Source organism: Tachypleus tridentatus, chromosome 5 (genome assembly GCF_004210375.1).
Source record: "Tachypleus tridentatus isolate NWPU-2018 chromosome 5, ASM421037v1, whole genome shotgun sequence".
NCBI lineage: Eukaryota > Metazoa > Arthropoda > Merostomata > Xiphosura > Limulidae > Tachypleus > Tachypleus tridentatus.
Genome location: NC_134829.1, coordinates 39879254 through 39906862, shown reverse-complemented (window position 1 = coordinate 39906862; position 27609 = coordinate 39879254). Strand labels below are relative to the sequence as shown.

Below are 27609 nucleotides of genomic sequence, written 5' to 3'. Positions count from 1 at the left end.
AGGAATTTCTTGAAGAAAAAACAGCCAAACAAAAAAGTTTTATAACCTTGATTTCAGGAGAAAACTAAATAAACTAATATCTGGAGCACTACATTTTAATATAGATTATTTGAAAGATCAATTAGAAGATGTACATTTATATTATTGATGTTCTAGACTTTTAATTTTTATTTTAAATTTAAAAGAATTTCAAAGTTATAATAAATTTTTCTTACTACTTAACATGTGGCACCAAAATTTCTGTAGTTTTTTTTTCTCTTTAACAAGAGTAAGTTTCCTTTTCGGGAGACAGTTTATTGTACCATACATAAATCATATTATAATAAACAAACTTAATATAACAATTCCCTTGCTACATGTGTTAAAACATATATGCAAGCAGCAAACTTTGAGCATTTTAAGCTTTTTACCATTTTGCTTAGTAAAGTTTTAACACTTTAAAATCTTTCCTTCAAGTAACATTATACCAAATACACAAGAATTTGTGTATAACAGAGCATGCATTTTGTGAGACCACCTAAGAGTTTGGGCGTTATTTACAAAATTTTAAAGCCTACTTTATGGCTGTTGGAAACACCCAGTAACTAAGAGGAAACTTTTATGAGTTAACTATGGACTTTAGTAACTATCCACAGTTTAGACAACAAAAACCTACATAAACTCTGAAGTTCAATAAAAAACCTTTTCTGTTTTTTTATTTATTATTACACTGCAATTTATAGGATGTCATCTTTGTGGCAATTTATTAATTATTAACGAATCTTATGCTAAAAAAAAAGTTATGAGATGATTTACAAGAACAGAATATCACCTTGAACAGTTTCTTCTTTACAGCAACTTGTCGAGAAGGATGACAAAATACGATTATTAAATGGCACTGACTGGAACCTAAACTAAAACGTATATGTTATAGATGTATACGTTATTCATTGTCACCTTCTTCTTGTTCGTACATGTCGGCTAATTTGGAAAATCGTGGTCCCCAGTCTGTTAAATAATCAAAATCTTGTTCATTGTCCTCAGCAGTAGAGGCTAGGGAGCTCAATGAACCAGCAGAACTTGCACTTCCTTCATATGCATAGTTCCTTAAATCGTCATATGGTGGACCACTTGGATTCACATCTGCCTTTTGCAGTCTATCAGATAATTCTTCTTCTATTGATATAGGATATTCGCCATAATGAACTGGTGGTAGATGTGCTAAAATAAAAATAACATATTTTAGTTAAATCAATTTTAAACTGTTTGAAAGGAGAAACTAAAGATATAAAAAAGGCTACTTACATTTTATTAATGATGTTCATATTATATAATTATTTATTATTGACGTGCATGTGATAGGTGCACCATAGATTAAATTTTTAATGTGGAAATTTCACTGAAATAAATATGTGTTGTTTAAAGATTTCATAGGTTTCTTGTTTGTTCGTTTTGAATTTTGTGCAAAGCTACATGAGGGCTATCTGCCCCTAACTTAGCAATGTAAAACTAGAGGAAAGGAAGCTGGTCATCATTGCCCACAGTCAACTCTTGGGCTACTCTTTTACAAATGAATAGTGGGATTCACTGTCACATTATAACACCCCCACAGTTGAAAGGACGAGCATGTTTGGTGTGATGGGGATTTGAACCTGTTACCCTCAGATTATGAGATGAGTGCACTTACCACCTAGCCATGCTGGGCCCATAGGTTTTGTAAGAGCAACTAATAGCAAAATGCAACACAATCTCTTGCGAAAACTATATTATAAGCTCCAAAATTGTGTGGTCTAATTTTTAGAAAATGGCCAGAAAATAATATTAATAATAATAGCATTTAAACAGATACAAATTCCAAAACTTCCATAAAGCTCAAAGGAGGGAGTGTCAAGTTATAGATTTAACGATTTGAATTAAAATGTCTCCTTCATAGTTTTTGAATCAAACAGTCAAACTTGGTTTTATATAGTAAAATATTTTCTTTGGATTTGTAGGTATTTTGGCATACAGCATGTAATGTTTCCAGTTTACCTACTCCAAAAATAAAAATCAGTAGAAAGATAAAATGGGCAAAATTAAAAATACAATATTTAACCAATTAAACATATAATTTTAATTATATAATTAAACATATAATAATTAATTTTTATACTTGTGAAACTTAATACAGAAATTCCTAAATAAAAAGCAACAAATGATAACAATGTAGTGCAGGATATTTTATTCAAATTTTATATAGGAAATTAATTTTCTAATACTTAATAATGTTTCCAGTTTTTCCAATTGCTCTCATTCAAGTGAAATATGATACTAAAATTATACTAAATCTTGAAAGCTTTCAATTTCTAGTATCAGTAAAACATTTTACTAGTTTTAGTACTGAATATAATACTTTGGATAAAACCATTGAATCATAACTACTCTTGTGTGAATTTACAAATAACATAAATTTCTTAAGCTACTTGAATCTTCTGTTGAAGGTTTTGAAGTGTGGCTAAACATTTCATTAACTATGAAATATTTTGAACTGGTATTGATCAAAAAGAAGGTCTATGCACACCCCAACAGGATTGCTTAGCATCAAATCTGAACCATAAGTTGGCATAGCTCCTATGGATATCTGAGAACAATAACATGCAGGGAACTGGCTAGGAGGGCCCTCAGCTTTTCCCTTTTCTCCAAGAGGGGAGGAATTCACTTTAACATTCTGGAGAAAAAGCTTCTGTCTGCCACCTGACCAGAAATTGGGTGTGGTAGTAGAATCTGGGAAATAATGTAAGTTGGGAAGTCCTGAAGAACATTGTAATAGGTGACCCATGTTCCATAAATTTCTAAAAGTAAACTGACCCTTATTTATTCAATCTGATGATAAACAGGGATTGGTAGGGCCCCTTTAGCTTTAGTCATGATACTCCAAGAGTGGTGTTTGAGTATAGTATGGTAATACCACCTGCTGAGCTCCTAGGTCATCTTATGGAATACCTAATCTGTAAGGACTCTGTTGCAACCTGTAGTAATTGTAATGAAATAGTGGTTGCTAGTGATAAAAGCAATTCTGCCTAGGGAACACCTACCACAGAGTGAGATCCTGTGAAAACAAGGTAAGGGACTCTGAAATGTAGAAATAAAAATACTCACCCAGCTGAATAATCTGGCAGAAATAGTTAAGATAGCTAAAGAGGGTAGGATAAAATCCTCAGATGAAGAGACTGCCAGATCAGCCAAATAATGTGAGACCTCCAGCCAGCAATTCGATGGGGCTGCTAAGGACATAGAAAAGAGAAACTTGAGTAGATGTAGATTAACAGAAGATACCTCACTTTTAGAGAGAGTCCAGAATAAAGGTATAAGTGAAGGCGACAAAACCTTTAAGATTCTCATTGACTATGATCAACACTAAAATCTGACTGAACACAGAGAGAAAGATTGAGCAAATGAATCAGAAAAAAGGAATGAGCCTCTTTCTTGTCTGGCAGAGTGTTTGGTAAGAAGACCTAATTTGAGGAAACAGAGAGAATCAGAAAGAGGTCTGTGGTCAAACGGCACAAATCACTCCGACTAGTGATGTCCACAGGTCAGCAGCCACAAAAAGTAAATTTGCAGGTAAAGGGGATACACAGCATATAAGTTTCAGGTCACAAACAGATATAGAGAAAGAATATGTAACCTGAATTTACTTGTTTGGTAACTGGAATGGTCATTTGGGACCAATTACTAAAAAGGACATGAAGAATCTGGAAAGTACTGGAGACTTAAAAATATGTTGTTATAATAACTGAATGGTGGTCAACAAGGCTGCAAAAACAGCAGTGACTGTGGAAGATGTAAATACCTCTGTCAAAGAGCCAAGTCATAACGGTTGACACCACTGAGTGAAAAAGGTTCAACTTCCTCTCAATACAATGTTGCTTATATGTACACATCAGTACTTCTGATAAAAGCGATTTTTGAACTAAGTAGAAACTAAAGTAGATACATGTCAACCTTAGAAAGTAAACTCCAAAGCTGTGTGAAAGAAAGCATAACCTCTGTGCCAGAAGCTTGAATTTCTGGGTAGCCAGAGGAACCATATCCAATCATGGCTGCCCAATCAAAAAGAGCTATAATAGAAAAGAGGAAGAGTTGAACAAGCCAGAGAAGGGACTGCAGAAGCAAAAACCTGGTTGAAGTTGTTAACTGGGTGCAATCAACAAGATCTGACAATAGTATAGCCTAACAATTTTTCCCTTAAAAAATCCAGACCATGAGACTTTGTCTGTTGAAGAGCAAGAGGAATGAAATCATTGTGTAGGAAATACTTGTCATCTGTGCATACTCTGGTATTCCTGACTGTAAGTGTATGGTACCTCACACTTGAAACATGACATCTGTGAAGAGAATGGAACGCTGGACGAAGGTGGCAGTAGAGGAAAGCAATTTAAAGTAGCATTCCAGCTTAAACCACCAAGATCAAAGAATGATACCAGATGAGAAAACTGAGAAAACCAGGAAATAAATATGTGTGATCCCTGGTCATTTAAATGTCAATAAAAGGATCACGTGTTCTTGTCCTGATATATTTAAGTGATGCTAACATTCCCAGAAGAGAAAGAAACAGTCTCTGCTATGAGAGAAGGAAAGGTAGCATCCTATTCTATAGCATTGAGCAGGATGGGAGACAACTGAACCAGACTGAGAGATGAGATGAAAAATAAAAATACTCAGACTGGTGGCATATAATAGATGTTGCAGTCCAGAAAGAGAAACCTGTCTGGTGTGTATTTGAAAGTAGAAGCAGGATGTGACGGTCTAATAATTGTCGTTGTGATGCTAACAGTAATCAATCGTTCATGAAATGGTGTGTGCACAGTAAGATGGAATGAAGGAGATGAGAAAACTTGTATGATACAGCAGAACCCATGTTAATCCTATGCAAGACCAAAGGAAGAAAAAACCCAAAATTTCAGTGTTTGACCCTCGTGCACTACAAATGCTGGTAGCGGTGAAACTCTGCTACTAAGGAAAAGTGCAGATAGGAGCCAACTACAACCAAGTTAGATATCTACAATCTCAATAAAGAAATCAAAACAGATTTAATAATGATTAACTTGTGAACCTTGGAGAATTTAAGCACTGATATAGACAAGAAAGATCTTTGACTAGACACTAATCTCCTGTCTTCATACTCTAACAACTAAAAGGAATAAAAGCTCTGAAGAACTAGCCAGATTCTCTCACTATCCCTAGACCAACTAGACTCATATAACCCTAGAATTAAGTTGCAAGTCTCAATGAACTGTGGCAGATGGAAATCTTAGAGGTTGAAAGGATAATATTGGGGAAGATGTGAAATGAATGATTACCTATAATACAAAGACCTTCAGAGTTTCTGGACTGATGGTTAAGATTACCACATGTCTAGAAATTCTTGGAATTGAGGCCCCACAGTTCCTGAAAGTATACAATAATCACCAATACTTCTGGCAATCTGTCTAAGCAGTGTAAACCTTGGATATAGTCAGAATCTATTCTGAGTACCAAGGTACTAAAGGTCTGACATCTGAGATAGGTACTCACAAATAGGTTTAGAACTATGATCTCCCTGTAGGAGCCAATTAAATTCAAGACCCCAAAAACAAGTGAGTGTAAATGTAGAAGCCGAAAATTAAGCCAACATTCATGCCAACAACTGATCCAGTTTGTCCTCAATGAAACTAACGATCTTGAGAGTCTTCTAACAAAGTGAAATGAAAGGAAACAAAATGTTGAAGTCTAGTTATAAGTTTTTACAATTATTCTGTCCTATCAGGGGATATAGACCTATACAGGTAATCTACAAATTCTGCCTTAGAATCCTGAAAATTGAGTAGCAGATATTATTTGAGAGATGGAAAAATGCCTCTACCTGGTGGTGGTAGGCAAATTCACAAAGTTTTGAAAACATGTTGGATAAAGCCTAACTGTTTCTTCACGTATGCAAGAAGAAAATTTTCCATCATGAACCACAATTTCTGTGTATGGAGAAAAAAAAATTGTTTCCAGATCTTTTAGCCATTAATTAAGTTGCGAGCTTAAAATCAACCCCAAAACAGCCCAAAACATCACACACTCAAAGAACTAACAAAAGAAAAACAAATTAAAGGCAGCTTATTCCAAAGTGGTCTCCTTTTCATTTTTCATAAGTAATTTAAAGATGGTGGAAAAGAAAGTTATTTTTGTTAGAGCAAAGCAACTATGGGCCATCTGCCATGCCCACCTTAGTGAATCAAACTCTGGACCCCAGTGCTGCAAGCCCTTAAACTTATAATTGACCCACAGGGGAAGTGAAAATCCAACAGACTAAAAGAAGGCACAGAAAAAAAACCGAATCTAAAGCCTCTCGAAAATGTTGAAGATCCAAATGCAGTCTCGGGAGTATATGTCTCCATTTTGCTACAGATAAGATCACTCAAATGCAGTCTTGGAGTATACATATCCATTTCACTACAGATAAGATCACTCAAATGCAGTCTTGGAGTATACATCTCCATTTCACTACAGATAAGATCACCCAAATGCAGTCTTGGAGTATACATTTCCATTTTGCTACAGATAAGATCACCAAAATGCAGTCTTGGAGTATACATCTCCATTTCACTACAGATAAGATCATTCAAATGTAGTCTTGGAGTATACATCTCCATTTCACTACAGATAAGATCACCCAAATGCAGTCTTGGAGTATACATTTCCATTTTGCTACAGATAAGATCACCAAAATGCAGTCTTGGAGTATACATTTCTATTTCACTACAGATAAGATCACTCAAATGCAGTCTTGGAGTATATGTCTCCATTTCACTACAGATAAGATCACCCAAATGCAGACTTGGAGTATACATCTCCATTTCACTATAGATAAAATCACCCAAATGCAGTCTTGGAGTATACATCTCCATTTCACTACAGATAAGATCATTCAAATGTAGTCTTGGAGTATACATCTCCATTTCACTACAGATAAGATCACTCAAATGCAGTCTTGGAATATACATCTCCATTTCACTGCAGATAAGATCACCCAAATGCAGTCTTGGAGTATACATTTCCATTTCGCTACAGATAAGATCACCAAAATGCAGTCTTGGAGTATACGTCTCCATTTCACTACAGATAAAATCACCCAAATGCAGTCTTGGAGTATACATCTCCATTTCACTACAGATAAGATCATTCAAATGTAGTCTTGGAGTATACGTCTCCATTTCACTACAGATAAGATCACTCAAATGCAGTCTTGGAGTATACATCTCCATTTCACTACAGATAAGGTCACTCAAATGCAGTCTTGGAGTATATGTCTCCATTTCGCTACAGATAAAATCACCCAAATGCAGTCTTGGAGAATACCTCTCCATTTCACTACAGATAAGATCACTGATAGCCTCAACCAAGAGTGGCTCCCTCTCTGCTACAATTTTTAAACCTTAAAAATGAAGCATTATAATTTATTTTTAATCTCCTGAGCACCTTATTAAAACTTTACAATTAAGATATTCAATTCTACTGATTTACCATTCAAATATACTGAACAACAGTTGTTCTATAATCTAAGTATTAAATGTTTTCAGTTTTCTTCATATCTGTTTCAGATTTAGAAAAGTAGTTGAGTCAGAATCTCCATATATAGAACTCTAACATACTTTGAGGCATATAAACTTCTGATCAATAGGTAAACCTGCTAATGCTGACATCTATCATTAGAAATGATTTTACCCTAACATTGACTTACCTTATAAAAATTTCTTTAATAGTTTTTGTCCTTTGGTGGTGTTTGGTGTTTTTACTGTTATTTAAAGGGTGCAATTTAAAAACTATATCACACATTTACTGTTTCTACAAAAAGTAAATACACATCAAATATGAAAGAAATGTGGCTATTATTTATTTTAAATAAAAAAATCTAATCAAGTGACATTTAAAAACACAAAAATACTGCATATAATGACGTAGTTGCTGGAGGTACTCTGTTAGGATTTTAAAATGAAGGAAACTGCTCTACAAAACACCCGATTTTTTACCTTTTTTTTGTTTTTTATCTTTTTGTGTTTGGGTCATGTGAGGCACAGTGACAAGAGAGACATCTGGTGGTGTGTTGTTGGAGTCAACTGGAACTTTCAGTACATTCCTATTAAAGCCAATCATGTCCTCTTCGCCTCCTCCCTCATCAGCATAAGTGACTACGTTCTCTCGGGTGTCGTCTCTTATGTATGAATTAACTTTTTCTTGTGGTTTATGATTCTTATTGTACACCACAATGATGAGTACTAAAACTAAAAAAAAAAAACTTCCCATTAAAACCATGGGTCAACTTAACACCCTTATCCATCTTCATTCCCAGGAGTATGAACAATTTCTACTTATTAGAAACAAGAGTAATAGAAAGCAATGTATTTCTTAATTCTTTAGAAAGATAAATTTTAGTGATTTCTAGCTTAAGAGTTAGTGTAAGAAAAAGCCAAAAACGTTCAAAGAATTTTAAAATGTGATTCCATCTCACTACAGTACTTATGACCAACCCGATTTGACCAAAATCTTGACAACAGAACTAAAATTCCAATTTATTATTACAAATCTTTATGCAAAGAATCAAGTTAAATAAAAGCTAAAAGTAGAGATGTAGTTTCTAAACACTTAAGAAATAATCACATTTACAATAAATAAAGAAAACACTAACCTAAAATGAACAATAAGCAGACCAAAATGGCTGCTAAGGCACCCATGCTAAGTTTAATGGTATTGGCTTCCACAAGTATTTGACAGTTAACACCAGTGTATCCATCAGAACATAAACAATAGTAACCTTCTCCATCTGGTAGATCCACACACCTTCCACCATTAAAGCAAGGACCATAAACACATTCATCTGCATCAGTGCAATTATGCCCATCTGGGGTTTTACAAAGCCATCAGGACATCTGTAATTTAAAACTAATGGTATTCAGTATTGAAGTTACATGATAAGTCATAGAAAGTTGATGTTATAATTGTAATGATTTTTGTGTGTGGAGATAAATAAATGGTGGAAAATTTTCGCACTGAAGAGTATCTTGAGAAAATGTGAAGCAGGTTTATAAATAATATTTTAAAATAAAATGAAACAAGTGTACATGATTTAGCCCCTTTGTGGACTCACCTTCTCTCCCCCTCCTCCTATATAATATATATATATATAAACACAGATAATTGAAATTTATGAGCTCATAATTAACCACAAAATCAACTTACAATATTAAATAAAAAAGGACATTTTTCTGAAGACACACCTGTGCAATTATTTAAAGTTTTAAAATTGAGGTTGTTACCATTATATAAGTGGGTGAATATATATATACTTAAATACAAATCCACACACACATACAAAGATTTTGTATTTATCCCTAAACTCTGATACTTATTGAAGAAAAGTACAATTTCAGAGCACTATAATTAATGAAGTCTAAATATGAACATAAGTAAACTTGATATTGTTATCCAACGTTCAGTACAACCCAGACTTAACTTACTAGATATTTTAAAGCAATTGTCTAGATTGTGTGGAACCTGCTATAACTGAGTTTAACCAAACTCTTGAAAAAAATATATAATTTCAGATTATTAATATAAGTATTTTCTTCCTTGCAATTGTATTGTTAACTTTCACTTTGTGATATTTCATTATAATAAACTTCATACAGAATGAAAATAATACAATGTAGTTGTTTATAAAATGCACTTTTCACAAATATGTATTCACACTTAATGAAACCAAAATACTTTTTTACACAGGTTTCCAAGCTCTATATATAAATATAAAGGGATTTGAAGAAATATTGTACCTGCATTCATGAAGAAGCCACAAATCCTTGCAGATAAAAGGAGGTGGACAGATGACCCCTTTACAGGGGTAGTTAGATGGACAGCCTTGGATCAAGTTGTTCCATTCTATAACTGCTGCATTCTCAGAGCCATTTTCCATTGGCAGGATACGTTTGTCTAATCGAATATCACTGATACAGCCTACACAAATTAGGGAAATGAACATTTTTCTACTGTTAATCACAAAATATTAATTTTGCTGCAAAAATGTAACCATACTGTACCATGAAAAATGTGTCATTCAGCTTTTTCACACAAACGAGAAAAAAACAAAATCATAACTTTAAAAGCATTATTTTCAAATACATCCAGGAAATTCATAATAAAACATTCTCCATATCAAAACTAAGGACAATATTTAAATACTTGAAATACATAATTGTGCCTGTAGAGGTTACAATAATGTAACACTGGCTTCAAGTTACAATAATTAACATTTAATAACATCAGTGAATGAATAAGGACTGAAGTAACATAGAAGCTAAGATTCATACTGGATGGACCTACATACAACGTGTATGACTGATTATAAACCGAAGTAGCACTAAATTCGAGATTCATATAAATTGGATTTACAAATATTAGAAACACATTCTCTGAAAATCAGATCCATGCATACTTGTACATTCTGAGAAAATATGTTTTACCAATAGGAATTCATACAAAACAATTATTATTTTCCACAAAATTGTTTTATGTTGTTATTAAATAAGTTGAATCCTAATGTTATATCTATTTATTAAAGCAATAATTAAACTGATCTTATCTTATGTAATGCATTAATTTTTAATTTTAAGAATTAATCATATGATATCATAATATTTTAAAATATTTTAAATCTGTCATATTAATTTACTCCATGCATTTATTTACTCACACTTTGTATTGTAAATTAAGTAAGGGTTAACAGAATGTTGCACATAATGTGATAAGAATATATTGCAAGCACACAGGAATACTTTAGAAATACTTATTTTGCAAAAGGATGTGACTGGTAATTAATATTTCAATATTATTTATTTGTTTGTTTATTAAGCACAAAGTTACACAATGGGCTATCTATGGTCTGCCCACCGTGGGTTTCTAGTAGTGTGGGACCACAGACATATCATTGTGCCAAGGGGGGGGTATTATTTATTTAGTTAGTTGGTCGAAAAACATATGATAACTGTGACATTTGAAGAACTTTTTATTCTTTCAGAAAATTGAGTGGTTATGCAGAGTTAAGCACAAGGCTATACAATGGACTATCTGTGCTCTGCACACCATGGGTATCAAAACCCGGTTGCTATCAGAGTGAGTCTGCAGATATACCACTGTGCCATAGAGGGCTCTTCTATAAATATTTTTTTCTATCACTAGCAAAATTACAACAGAAATAAATAACATACCTTCCTCAAAGTCACTGTCCACTAATGTAACTCCTGGACCAACATATTGAACTTCACCTCCAGCCACAACATTCTGTTTTTCAATTTCCATTTCCTGATGTTGTTTATGATAATCTAATAGCTCATTGTAACGACGGCCTTCTCCCCCGTCAAGTGTTATGCTAGCTGTACTGCCATGCCTTAAAACCTTTACAGAGTGCCACTGACCATCACTGACCATAACATGAGGCAGCCACAATTCTTTTTCATCACTTGTTCTGTGAGGGTTCAGGTTAAATCGAAGCCTCAGTTTTTTATCTTTTATCTGTAGTAAGACAGAAAGTATTAAAACATTTGTCTGTAGTAAGACAGAAAGTATTAAAACATTTGTCTGTACTAAGACAAAGTATTAAAACATATTTCTGTAGTAAGACAAAGTATTAAAACATATGTCTGTAGTAAGACAAAGTATTAAAACATATTTCTGTAGTAAGACAAAGTATTAAAACATATTTCTGTAGTAAGACAAAGTATTAAAACATATTTCTGTACTAAGACAAAGTATTAAAACATATGTCTGTAGTAAGACAAAGTATTAAAACATTTGTCTGCTGTAAGACAAAGTACTAAAACATTTGTTTTAGTACAACACAATGTCTACTTGCAGAGCACCAATGTATACTTTGGACAACTACTTTAATTACATTCTTTCTGATTTATTTGGCCAAGACTAAGTCTTAGAAACATGTGACTAATTGAAGGAAAATTTAAGAAAAACTAAACAACTGCCAAATTTTGTTAGTTTCTAAGAAATATTGCACTGACCAAGAGCAACAAGCACTGCTATGCAGTGGTCATTCTCATTAGATCTAGGTGTGGCTGTAACCTAAAATCACCTGAATAATTACTGAAGAACATCACTGTCAACATCCTTATACAAGGTTGGACTAAGCAATGTTTTCCATAGGCAGTAACAAGTATCACTTACTTTAAAATGACAAAGGAATAAGGTAAGTTGAAATAAAATCAGTTTAATGATGATTTTAACAACTAGTTGAGTTAAATCTGCACATAATCAGAACACAGATAATATCATGACTATGAACTCATACTAAAAGAAAGTGGAAACATGTGAATGTTACCTATCATGTTTTTATGAATAATGGTAACTAAGTGTGACACTACTCAGTGTTGTTTTATGCACAAATAACTTCAACTACAGGTCAGTGTCTTGCTATTTAGCTATTAATTGTAAGACTAATAGCATAGGAAAATTATTCAGTGATCATTGGTAGAGTTTCTCAGAGTAAGAAAATATGGTTCTGAAAATTATATTCACACATTTCTTCTCTTGTTCAGACTTTTCAGACAAAAAATAATTATTATAAAAATATTTTTATTTTGTGACTTTATCAAGTTTTTCACTGATAATGGATCATGAACATGAATAAACATGATAATTATTTATAGGATTGTTTGGATGCTTGTTATGATTAAAGTTCACCTCTTCGAGGGTATCAAGAACTGTGACATGAGAAACAACTAGAATACAGTACATTAACCAAACATCCTTTTGTCTGTTCTTTACATGAATAGGAAAGAGGGATTCTTGAGAGATTTTAAGATGCAGTGGCTCTCGCATTATCTTGTATTCTTACAGAGTTCTTTGTTTAGTTCTCAAGAAGTTAATGTTCAATTAGTGTCATGTAATTAGTATGGTGTGTGAGTAGTATCTATTATGCAGTTCTTTTCTTGTCTTAAATCAGTTTCTGAATGTAATTATTCTTTATTTCTTGATTTTTTGTATTTTTAACACTTAATTGGCTGCTAAATTATACTTATTAGCAGTAACATTATACACCTTATCACTGACATTATACTTATTAGCAGTGACATTATACACCTTATCACTAACATTATACTTATTAACAGTGACATTATACACCTTATCACTGACATTATACTTATTAACAGTGACATTATACACCTTATCACTGACATTATACTTATTAACAGTGACATTATACACCTTATCACTGACATTATACTTATTAACAGTGACATTATACACCTTATCACTAACATTATACTTATTAACAGTGACATTATACACCTTATTACTGACATTATACTTAGCAGTGACATTATACACCTTATCACTGACATTATACTTATTAACAGTGACATTATACACCTTATCACTAACATTATACTTATTAGCAGTGACATTATACACCTTATCACTAACATTATAATTATTAACAGTGACATTATACACCTTATTACTGACATTATACTTAGCAGTGACATTATACACCTTATCACTAACATTATAATTATTAACAGTGAAATTATACACCTTATCACTGACATTATACTTAGCAGTGACATTATACACCTTATTATTGACATTACACTTATTAGCAGTGACATTATTCACCTTATCACTGACATTATACTTAGCAGTGACATTATACTTATTAGCAGTGACATTATACACCTTATCACTGACATTATGCTTATTAGCAGTGACATTATACACCTTATCACTGACATTATACTTATTAGCAGTGAAATTATACACCTTATCACTAACATTATACTTTTAGCAGTGACATTATACACCTTATCACTGACATTATACTTATTAGCAGTGACATTATACACCTTATCACTGACATTATACTTATTAGCAGTGACATTATACACCTTATCAGTAACATTATACTTATTAGCAGTGAAATTATACACCTTATCACTAACATTATACTTATTAGCAGTGACATTATACACCTTATCACTGACATTATACTTATTAGCAGTGAAATTATACACCTTATCACTGACATTATACTTATTAGCAGTGAAATTATACACCTTATCACTAACATTATACTTATTAGCAGTGACATTATACACCTTATCACTGACATTATACTTATTAGCAGTGACATTATACACCTTATCACTGACATTATAATTATTAGCAGTGACATTATACACCTTATCACTAACATTATACTTATTAACAGTGAAATTATACACCTTATCAGTAACATTATACTTATTAGCAGTGACATTATACACCTTATCAGTAACATTATACTTATTAGCAGTGAAATTATACACCTTATCAGTAACATTATACTTATTAGCAGTGAAATTATACACCTTATCACTAACATTATACTTATTAGCAGTGACATTATACACCTTATCACTGACATTATACACCTTATCACTAACATTATACTTATTAACAGTGAAATTATACACCTTATCAGTAACATTATACTTATTAGCAGTGACATTATACACCTTATCAGTAACATTATACTTATTAGCAGTGAAATTATACACCTTATCAGTAACATTATACTTATTAGCAGTGAAATTATACACCTTATCACTAACATTATACTTATTAGCAGTGACATTATACACCTTATCACTGACATTATACACCTTATCAGTAACATTATACTTATTAGCAGTGACATTATACACCTTATCAGTAACATTATACTTATTAGCAGTGACATTATACACCTTATCAGTAACATTATACTTATTAGCAGTGAAATTATACACCTTATCACTAACATTATACTTATTAGCAGTGACATTATTCACCTTATCACTGACATTATACTTATTAGCAGTGACATTATACACCTTATCACTTACATTATACTTATTAGCAGTGAAATTATACACCTTATCACTGACATTATACTTATTAGCAGTGAAATTATACACCTTATCACTGACATTATACTTATTAGCAGTGAAATTATACACCTTATCACTAACATTATACTTATTAGCAGTGACATTATACACCTTATCACTGACATTATAATTATTAGCAGTGACATTATACACCTTATCACTAACATTATACTTATTAGCAGTGACATTATACACCTTATCATTGACATTATAATTATTAGCAGTGACATTATACACCTTATCACTAACATTATACTTATTAGCAGTGACATTATACACCTTTTCATTGACATTATAATTACTAGCAGTGACATTATACACCTTATCACTAACATTATACTTATTAGCAGTGACATTATACACCTTATCACTGACATTATAATTATTAGCAGTGACATTATACACCTTATCACTAACATTATAATTATTAGCAGTGACATTATACACCTTATCACTAACATTCTAATTATTAGCAGTGACATTATACACCTTATCACTAACATTCTAATTATTAGCAGTGACATTATACACCTTATTATTGACATTATAGTTATTAGCAGTGACATTATACACCTTATCACTAACATTCTAATTATTAGCAGTGACATTATACACCTTATCACTAACATTCTAATTATTAGCAGTGACATTATACACCTTATCACTAACATTCTAATTATTAGCAGTGACATTATACACCTTATCACTAACATTCTAATTATTAGTAGTGACATTATACACCTTATCACTAACATTATACTTATTAGTAGTGACATTGTACACCTTATCACTGACATTATACTTATTAGCAGTGACATTATACACCTTATCACTGACATTATACTTATTAGCAGTGGCATTATACACCTTATTACTGACATTATACTTATTAGCAGTGACATTATACACCTTATCACTAACATTATACTTATTAGTAGTGACATTGTACACCTTATCACTGACATTATACTTATTAGCAGTGACATTATACACCTTATCACTGACATTATACTTATTAGCAGTGGCATTATACACCTTATTACTGACATTATACTTATTAGCAGTGACATTATACACCTTATCACTAACATTATACTTATTAGCAGTGACATTATACACCTTATCACTGACATTATACTTAGCAGTGACATTATACACCTTATCACTGACATTCTAATTATTAGCAGTGACATTATACACCTTATCACTAACATTATACTTATTAGTAGTGACATTGTACACCTTATCACTGACATTATACTTATTAGCAGTGACATTATACACCTTATCACTGACATTATACTTATTAGCAGTGGCATTATACACCTTATTACTGACATTATACTTATTAGCAGTGACATTATACACCTTATCACTAACATTATACTTATTAGCAGTGACATTATACACCTTATCACTGACATTATACTTAGCAGTGACATTATACACCTTATCACTGACATTATACTTAGCAGTGACATTATACACCTTATTACTGACATTATACACGTTATCACTAACATTATACTTATTAGTAGTGACATTGTACACCTTATCACTGACATTATACTTATTAGCAGTGACATTATACACCTTATCACTGACATTATACTTATTAGCAGTGGCATTATACACCTTATTACTGACATTATACTTATTAGCAGTGACATTATACACCTTATCACTAACATTATACTTATTAGCAGTGACATTATACACCTTATTACTGACATTATACTTATTAGCAGTGACATTATACACCTTATCACTGACATTCTAATTATTAGCAGTGACATTATACACCTTATCACTAACATTATACTTATTAGTAGTGACATTGTACACCTTATCACTGACATTATACTTATTAGCAGTGACATTATACACCTTATTACTGACATTATACTTATTAGCAGTGGCATTATACACCTTATTACTGACATTATACTTATTAGCAGTGGCATTATACACCTTATTACTGACATTATACTTATTAGCAGTGGCATTATACACCTTATTACTGACATTATACTTATTAGCAGTGGCATTATACACCTTATTACTGACATTATACTTATTAGCAGTGACATTATACACCTTATCACTAACATTATACTTATTAGCAGTGACATTATACACCTTATTACTGACATTATACACCTTATCACTGATATTATACTTATTAGCAGTGACATTTTACACCTTATTACTGACATTATACACGTTATCACTGATATTATACTTACTACCATTTTTCACTAGCTGTGAAATGTTAGAGTTATAATTCTACAATAATAGACTCATACTGCATCTATATATATAATACACTTGTGCTTGTCTCTTTGGAACTTTTCTCACAAATTTATTCACTCATACACTACAAATGTCGTATCATTAAAAAGACGTTTGTCCAAGAAGGTTGGATTCCATATTGATATTTTCATTCAGAATCATTTTATCTATTTTGATTTTTTGTTTTTGTTTAGTCAACCATTTTAATGCAGTGAGTAACACAATGACATAATGTCATTGTCATTTCATGATGACTAGCTTTGATTTCAACTTTAGTTCTTTTATTTGCAAAGTAGTTCACACAAACAACACTTAAAGCACATGTAATTTCCTAAAAGAAACCTAACCGTAAATACAAGTGACAAGTGTTTTTGTGATTTGTTTACGTATAAAACACCTATGCTCATTATGCTCAAAACTATATGCTTCTCACTTTGTGAACACAAATTCAGACATTTCTGCATATTCAGCTAAGTTGGTTTTTATTACAACTTTACATTATTTACATTACTTTGCAAATTTAGTTTTAGTTAGTTTCATAGACTACTATAAATACCTTTGAGCTACTTTGTTCACTAGTACAGGATTCATTGTTCATTTTTATGAGTTTCTTTATTTTAATTTGTAAAGCCATGCCATGCACTGAATAATCATGATTGTTTCTTACTTTGTACTTCATTACAAATATCATTACTGTGCTCTATTGTTTACTTTGTCTCAAAATAATATTTCTTTTTTTGCACAATATTTTATGAGTTAAATATATATATAAGCAAAATAATTTGAAACACTGTTGATGGGCATCTGGAGAATTTATTCCAGGTAAGTGAATGTTATCACAGAGCATAGACCATTGCCTTGAAGTTTGAATGCAATGCTCTGGCTGGCTACAGCTTATTTATGTAAGCCTAATTTCATCATTTATATTTAAATAATGCTATTTACTAATATAATTTTTAAATAAATCATTTAAGTAAGCTTTCTTCTGACATTCCAGGGGGATAGCTGTCCCCCATGTCCTGTTTTGCAGATCATGATGCTCATGGTTCTGAGTGGGAAATGTAATTAAAGAAAACGAAAGAGCTTTTCCTTATGTTTATTATAATTCTAGGTAGCTTGTAATGTTCTGATAAATAAATAAACACAAAATTATTGAAACCAAAACCATCATACTTACCTCCAAGATAAAGTACTCACGACCATGCTTACTGGTAGCTCTGAATAGCTCACCATGCTTCTGTCGAGTTCGAAACTGTAGTTGAATGTCTGTCTTATAGGAATCAGGTGTGAAGGAAAGGGCATACTTGATATAACTTTTTTTCAGAAACATTTTAGACTGAGTGGCTAAAATAGATAAAAGCACTTTAAACATTACTATATCAATATCCTGAGAACTATGAAGAACAAACTTTATTACAAAACATCACACGTATCACATAAGCAGTTGTGTTTTTACACATCACCATAGCTACTTAGAACACATTTGTCTCAGTATCAAAATGCCAAAGAAGAGAAATTATGAATTATAATAAACAAAATAATGTATTGTAATTCAGTAAGAATAACAATGACACTTACACTAATCACACTAAACACTGTTAATTAGGATTAACATAAACTTCCAAACTGAGAAAGCTAATTACTTGAAGTGAAACAAAAATTAAAACTGATAATAAGTATACCTAAGAAAGTAGACCTGTCTTAAGCTTCCGCTTACAAAGATTAGAATGAATTTCTCATTGTTCAGGTACACTCATTGTTGATTATGTTTTTGGTCACAATCCAATAACATCTTACAAGGTTAAGTAAACTTTGAATAATTTGGGTTAGTTGTAAATACATATATATGAAGCTAAGAATGCAAAACAATGTCTAAAAAGTAATGAAATTAGGTATATTAAGCAGTCTAATCAGTACTGTTAATGAGAACAAGAATAAACAGAGAATATATTATACATCATTACGTTTCTCATACTAGTATCGAAACCAGTTAAATTCACACATCTACTTGCCCATAGTGCACAAAGACCACAGTATTTTCAATTACTCATACTTACACAAAGCAGATCATTAGAGTGGTAAGTTTAATAGACAATACTTATATTCATTACATTAATAGGTCACTATGACTGACTAACATAGTTATCTTTAACATAGAAATATTACAAATTAGTCTGGATAAGACATCTAAAATGATTTCTTCTGTACTGAAAAAGGACCCAGCCTGTATTATACACACAAATGCATCTTTCAGAAAAACCAAAGCAGTGTCAGCTTGGTTGGTAAACTGATACTTACGTTTATTACACTGAGGACCCTGCCAGCCTGGATGACAAACACAAACAGCCATATAATATGATGCTTCACAGTATCCATTTTCACAATTCAATGTTATATTATTATCAAAACATTTTTTATCACTTGGTGGACATCCAACCTGACTGCCAGCTGAGCTTCCAGGTGATGCCAGGTCATACAACTAAAAACACAATCAAAGAAACTGATCAGACTCTTGTAGGTCTGAGACTTAAATCAACAATACATTATCAATGCATCTATGGCTTTTAAACTGGTTTTTGTTTAGTGAATAGCTTACTATTACTCAGAAAGAGACAATTTCTAGATTACCTATTGTGAATCCAAAAAAACAAACAAACAAACAAAACAATTCATTATCAATGCACCTATCTCATTCATTTTATCTTCTTAATGAATAACTTGGTTTTTATCAGAAAAATGCTGTTCCTAGAAGTCCTGGTTGTCTTTTACTAATCTTTTATATTTAATAATTTTGATTTGCTTCATTAATATTTTTATCTGTGTTTGAACTTGCAAGAGATTTCACCAACTGTATTGTATTGAAGAACTAATTACTAAATACAAATAACTTTTGAGGATTTGGTTTTGATATTACTTTAAAGTTTGTTTATATTTATATTCTTTAGTAAAAAGAAAAAAGATATACAGCTTAATCCAAACAGCAACAATCATTCTGAAATACTATTTGTCAAATAAAAATCCTCAACTGACATGAATTACACAACTAACCACGTTTTTATTGCATAACTACATGGAGTATATTTTCATACATACATCTGAGATGTGTTGAGCCACCTTTTTGGGGCATTGTGTATATATTTTAAATATTTGTTAAGAGTAACTTAAGTCTGTTATATAGAATTCATTGGTTGTTTGTGATCTTTGGTTAGCAGCTTACATTGCTTATACAGAATACCTGTTTCACCATAGTGAAAATATTAAATAAAATTGCCACGAAATAGGAGATATTTTAATGATCGTGTTTTATTTTAACCCTTTTGATACTGAATAACAACTTTTAATGTTTGGCATAGCACTTAATATATATGTTTGATACTTCAACTAATTACGGTATCGGTACTAAAAGCATGATATCTCGGCAATAACTCAACAAAAGTCCCTGAAATATTCAGTGATTGTACCCAATACTATATATGTTACATTCAATACATGAGAGTAACAGGAATAAAGGAAGGTCACCTGCCGAGCTGAGCCTTCAAATAGATTGTGGTCGCCAACCTCGCCGAAAGGGTTAAACAATAGGATGCCTTGTACTCCATACTCTTAAAATTGAGCTCCAAGTTTTTAAATATAAAATGTAAACTCACTACTCACACACTGGTGAATATCTTAATTCAATCTTTAAGAAAATAATAATTGTAGTACAATGAAACCACTCATCCAGTTGGGGACCAACCTATAAGCTTGAAGAAAGTGACTCTAGGAAAATAATCAAAACAAAATAACTCTTCAGTCCAGATGGATGTTTTACTTACCAGACTATTATGAATAACATTCCTAATGCATCCTTCAAATCCAGTGCGCATGTGTTGTTTATCCCAGTCAAAATTCAAGATTTTATGATGGACTCCTCCGAGTTGCAGTGGACCATTCACATTGAGAAACTCATTAAATGGGGGTATTGTTTTTGTCCCTTCACATCTGGACCTGTCTGAGGTGGGTGGATCAGTGTTTTTATGGTCAGAGTCAACACAATGATCTACCATTAAACGCACATTCTAAAAAAAATAAAAGTCAGCAAACATTTTAAGTCATATACATTACAATTGTTTATTGTATAGCTTCAGTAAACCTAATGCAGGTTTTGCAAGTGTTTTTGTAAGAGTTTACATATAAATGAATATTCTTAAATTTGCGACATACTAATTGAAAATTACTGTAAATGTTTCAAAATAGAACATAAGTAATCCTTGGACATCTTATGTACACACATATATAGGTATATTAAAAATGGAAATATGATACAAAGTATTTAATGATATGTTTTGAGGGATCTGAGGGATTTACTGTAAATCAAAAAAAAAAAAAAGACAGAAAAAGTTGAGTATATATTAAAAAGTAAACTACCTCACAACAGTTGTCATATTTTGTAAGTAAACAGAAGTAAACAGAATGTTTCTCATAGTTTTTTTTATTTCCTGTCATTTAATTCTATCTTCAATACTGACTGTCTGCAGAAAACAATTACTGTCATATGTTGAAGAATTTTGTATCTAAATGTTTACAGCTACAAACAAATTAAAAAATGTGCTAGTTGGTAAAAACTATCCATTATTCTTTCTAAAAAATTCACAGTCTTATTTATAATAGACACAAACTAGTACATCACAGTGAACATGAGTTACAGAAATGTAAGTTTTTATTGAATATGAGTGCTCTTTAGTACCACATAAATTACAGTATAAAATTTACCTAATGTTATTTATGTTAGAAACAATGAATAGGAATAACTAAATACTATAGAAAATATTATAAGCAAATTGTTTACTTGTTGTTGTTTTTAATTACATGCAAAGCTACAAGAGGGTTATCTGTGCTAGCTATCCATAATTTAGTAGTATAAAAAGCAGCTAGTCATCACTATCCACTGCCAACTCTTGGGATATTCTTTTACCAATGTCTTCATGGCTGAAAGGGCGAGCATGTTTGATGTGATGTGGATTTGAACCTGTGACCCTCAGGTTATGAATCGAGCACCCTAACCACCTGGCCATACTGGGTCTTCAAGCAAATCCAAAAGCTTCACTGATACTATATGATACTTGCAAACTTTTACATTAGAGGTAAATACTTAATAACTGAATGCAATTGAAACATATCGATAAGAATTTTAAGATATTATGTTAGTTTCAAGAAAAATGAAAATTTAGGTTAAAAGAAAACACTTCCCCTCATTTAATTTTACAGCTTTTCACTCAGTGTAAAATGTAACTATATTTTTCTACTTGAAGAAAGTATAACTAACTATCATTGAAAACCTTAAAAAATAAACAGTGGAAGAAAACTTGGATATAACCAGTAGATCTTATTGTATTAGATTCTGTAAATTAAACAATTCCCTGGAATATTTTTACTTTATTTTGTCTATATATCTTAAGGGATGTATGAAATAATTATAATACCTCTCTTTCCCAAAATATATCTAGCTGGTGCCAAAATCCATCACTTAAAGATTTCTTGGTATTAACAATCACTTCTGCTGTGCCGGAACCAAAGTCAATGAGTAATCTTGGTCTTCCATTCTTGAGTTCTAGTGATATAAAATCTTGCACACCTTCCTCTCCATCATCAGGCTCAGAGATTGGTCCATTGTACAGTAGCAGTCCATGTTCTGCTTTAGTCATGAACTCTATACTGAAGTGAGAATTTTCACACTGCTCCAGTGGAGGGAACCATGCCCATCCATTTCCATTAAAGAAACGAGTTGTTTGTTGACACTGTGGTCCTGTGAACCCTTTCATGCAAGTACATCTGTGATGGCAAATGATAACAAAACATTTAAAACATCCTTTCAAGGCAGGCTTAGCCAGTGTATTTAATGTGTGGACAATATTTTCCACTGGCCTCTTTTTTCTTTTTAGTCTGGTCTTGATACAATGTACTGGACTTCAGAACAAATCATGGACTCAGCATGGAACCCAGAATCATTGTCTTAAGACCCAACAAGAAAGGTGAAAGGAGTTCATAAGAATAAAGTTCACATTCAAAACATTTTTAAATATTATTCACATCAGAGACAGGCATGTTTCTTATTAAGTCTATTTGTTTGATTAAATTTTATATCATTGTACAATAAAAATGTATCAGATTATACTACACAATGAATATCACACCGTACACCACATTCATAACTGTACAGAAGTTACTGAAGGAGTTCTATTTGCATTATTCTCTTGTGTTTCATTTTAAAAAAATGTGCTTAAAGCTACAGTGCAAACCTATTGATATAATTAAACAACTAAGAACTTATTCAATAACCCCTATCCTCCAGTATTTAACACTTACCTATGAACCACTTAAAATTGCAATAGATGATCTGAAAACACGTGTAATAATGCCCTAAATGATCAATACCTTTTTCAGGCACTTTATACTCTTGACCTTAAGTCCTCAGTTATGTTAAAAAATGTTTGGCACTCATCTCCACAAAGATAATCAGTTGAGTAACTGAGTTAAAAATTGGACTTTTTTTCAGGAACAAATCTTCTAATTCATTTTTGTTTCACCTGTACAACTGTGTGATCAGGTACTAGTTTATTAGATAATATTTAGACCACAGAAAACCTTGTTAGAGGCTATCATAACACTTCCTGTAAATAAAGCATCCTTGACACATCCATGAAATCATGTTAATTTTTAATGAAGGAAGAAACGTTACTGGTTGGAATATCATGTGAAAAATAACATTTTTATTAAAGAGCTGGAAAGTTTGTGGATTAATAAGAAACTTTCCTGTTTAAGTGTGGTATTTCATCCTCTAAATTTAGTTTTTATGTTAATACCTCTTGTAAATGACTTCCAATCATATCAATTTTTGTTCTTGTAACTGAACAAAATGTATTTAATTAAAAACAGTTGTAAAAGTACATTAAATATATATTTTGATAGCTCCATTTATATTTAGTTACTTTATAGGCTTAATGGGGAAACTACAAACATTATCAGTGCTTTTAATGCAACCATTACTTATTTTATTATTGATTGTCTGCAAAAACCTTTTTATGTATGATATCAGATAATTTTTCTACAGTAAGATTAGATTCATACCTGAAATATACCTTTATCAAGTGTATCAAAAAAAACCTTTATCACAAATGTTAATAAATTAACAAAATAAATGTATTGCTCTTGACTTGAAATAGTACTTTTTTTCTCATTGTACATAGCCCATCCTTTTGTGGTGCATGTTACGTTTTTAATATTACTTAGATAAATGATGCATTCAAAATAAGGAATTAAAATATAAGAGTTATTTACTTTATGCCACTCCCAACGATTTGACATCTTCCACCATTGAGGCACGTTGGAGGAAATTTCTCACAAGTTTCTGTTCTGGAGAACTCCCGTGCTCCACACGTGCACTGAGGTTCCACCCAACTTTTGATTCCAACAAATGCAGTCTTGTTAGCATTAATAACAACAGGGTTCTTTTCGATTACAAGTCTACTGGTGCAGCTTCCTTCACAATTGACATTTTCATATAAACATTCATCAATTCCTACCATAATGATCTTGATACCTACTGACTGTTCGATCTGTAAACCAGTGACAAAGTTTCATATTATAAAAGGCAGTCTTACTTTGATGTAATAAGAACTTGAAAAACTAAGTAAAATATACTCCTGTTCATATATTTCAAATCACAAATATATCCTAATATTATATAGTACAAAGCATATGTATCTCACAAAACCTGCAAAGTTATTTTAATTAGTTCATTCTATTTTTAAATGAATCAGTTGAGTTACCAACACATACATGGTCATGAGCAATATAAACATTTGCCATTTGATAGAGCCAAAGTATAAATCAAATAAAAATTTCGTCACAGAGTTGAAATAAATACATTAAATTTATAATCATTTTTGTTAAGAAAAATTAAAATTACATATTTTATTGAAGAAAAAAAAATGTTATACACATGTTTTAAACAGCTACAAAAGGTTTTCGTATATTCAAAAGTTCAAGTTACCAGTTTTCGGTTTAAGTCCACTGCTCCATTTAACATGCTAGCTTTGTAATAAGGAGACCCATGTGCAGCAAACCTGATGTCAGCTATTGGCGGTTCTTCTTGCTTTGGATACACAGTAAAAATATTGATATTTTTGTGGTCAAGTTTTAACACTCTTGCTAGAGTATCTCTGAACTTGTCAAACTTGCTTTTCTTCACAGCTTGACTCTTCCAGTCAAGAACACGCACAAAGTCTTCAGCAGAAGTCCCTAAAGTCAGGGTTATATGAAAACTTAAATACACTGTAAAAACTGCACATAGTTTTTGTGTATCTTCCTTGTTTGGCTCAACAATAATTCAATAAATATTTCTTTTGTATGCAAATAAATTAATGCAATTATGTTTAAAGAAAAGATTTAAGTGCAAAAACAAGAAAAAATTGTATGCAAAAAACTGAATTAGTCTATTATTCAGACTGACTGTTATGACACAGAAACAAGATAATTTTCAAACTTAAAACTACTTGGGAAGAAATGCATTAAATTAGAGAATAAAATAATAAAAATAATTTATTTGACACACATTTAAAGTTTGAATAACCAATGTAAAAAGTTATTTACGTATAAAAAAGTTTAAAGCTTTCTTTTATAATTACTTAGATCTTTATAATCACATCCAGGTTGTAATATTGATATTATAACTAATAAACATGTATACTCACCAAGGATTCTGATGGAGCCAGAATTGTGAATAGCTTCTTCTGGAATTTCTTGTACAGTAACATCTACTGTTGCTCTCACAGATTTTGTGTGCTGACGATCAAATACATCGAAGGACAAAGAATATTTGCCCCCAGGTGTTACCTCTCTCATTGTCAGAATTCCAGTTTCTGGATCCAACTCAAAGATTGGATGGGGTATATTATTATACCAAGCAAAGACTTTATCAGGAAGATCCCAGTCATCCAAGTCGGTGACATGTACTCGTCCAATTGGAGTGTTAGAAGCTTGTCCTGAAAGAGTGTCAAAAGACATACAAGTGAATGGCTTAATAAAAAGAGACATTGATGATAATTGGAGCTTCTAATTAAAAGAACACTAATACACAAAGATCACAGGTAAAATAACTTTAAAATATTCTGTACTTTAATTAAGATAATCAAGAATAACAACCTGATTAAAAATACTTAATATTACAAATTATTAATCAGAAAATTAATATTTATAGTGAAAAGAGTGCACTGATTATCAGTTAGATACTTTCATTTTTAATGGTATTTTCAATATAATACATAAATATTAAAAAGTGGAGTTTTAAAGATAACCAACATTACTGGTTTGTTTGTTTAGAATGAAGCACAAAGCTACACAATAGGCTATCTGTGCTCTGCCTGCCACGGGTATCGAAACCTGGTATTTAGCATGTATGTCTGCAGATATACCACTGTGCCACGGGGGAGCAACATTACTGGTACCAAATAATCTCTGTATAGACATTCTTAGCAGAATGATGTAGTTTATATCAGGAAGATACTTGTAAAATGCACTTTGTCCTTACAGAATAACATAAAGTTCATGAAGATTGAAATGCATTAGTCTATTTTGAAAAGAACCTAGTGTTTTTTCCCAAACATACTGAACATTTTGTGTTATAAAATGTAATCCTACGTTAAGAAAGGTTAAAGGGCTATTTTGAAACACATTAATCAACTTTTTATACTTTCAGTTGTTTATAATAATTTAATAACTGTTGCAGTCATTAAGAAACAATCTTTGAGAGAACATAAAATGCATTGTGAGGTATCTTTCATAACTTTCTAATTTTTCCATCTGCTTTTGTACTTTTTTAAACACAGAAAAATTTTAGGAATAAATACAAAGCTTCAGACAAAACCTTTTTTAGATGTAACCAGAAAAAAACCTGATGAATACTTGTAGATTCTAATAAAATAAAAGCATTTAAAGTGTTAACAGTGACAGAAAGCAAACAATAAATGAGTGATGTTAATTTTTATGAACTATAGCCCAAATGTAAAGATTTAATGTTTTCTATCAATTGACACAAACCTTTAAATGTATATATAAAAATGTCTTTATGATCTGGAAGCATGAGATTGTCATTTTCATCACCAATTATCACAGTTAATGTGCTGGTACCAGTCATTGATATAGCCCCACTATCCTTTATCAAAATAGGCACGTGGTATTCCTTCTTCTCTTCTCGATCAAACTCTACTTTTGACCTCACAATTGCCATTCCATCTCCATCAGCACCATCTTTTAAAAGAAAAGAATAAAACTGTCTAAACATGACTGAATAAGACTGGCAATCAAGGAAAATCAGAATCAT

The 27609-nt window shown here is 31.6% G+C and overlaps 2 pseudogenes across 2 annotated transcripts in view; one reads left to right on the top strand and one right to left on the bottom strand.

Moving 5' to 3' along the window:
• The window catches only part of LOC143250338 (neural-cadherin-like), a 393110-nt pseudogene that overhangs the window by 236741 nt on the left and 128760 nt on the right, over window positions 1-27609 (top strand). The window lies entirely within an intron of this gene.
• Window positions 130-27609, bottom strand: LOC143251247 (neural-cadherin-like; annotated as a pseudogene). The gene is made up of 13 exons (XR_013028547.1): window positions 27327-27609; window positions 25982-26272; window positions 25282-25529; window positions 24567-24844; window positions 22712-23060; window positions 21065-21307; window positions 19548-19728; window positions 18427-18593; window positions 11247-11550; window positions 9816-9996; window positions 8675-8915; window positions 8019-8270; window positions 130-1200 (listed from the first exon to the last, which is right to left on the bottom strand). The product of XR_013028547.1 is annotated as a neural-cadherin-like (transcript).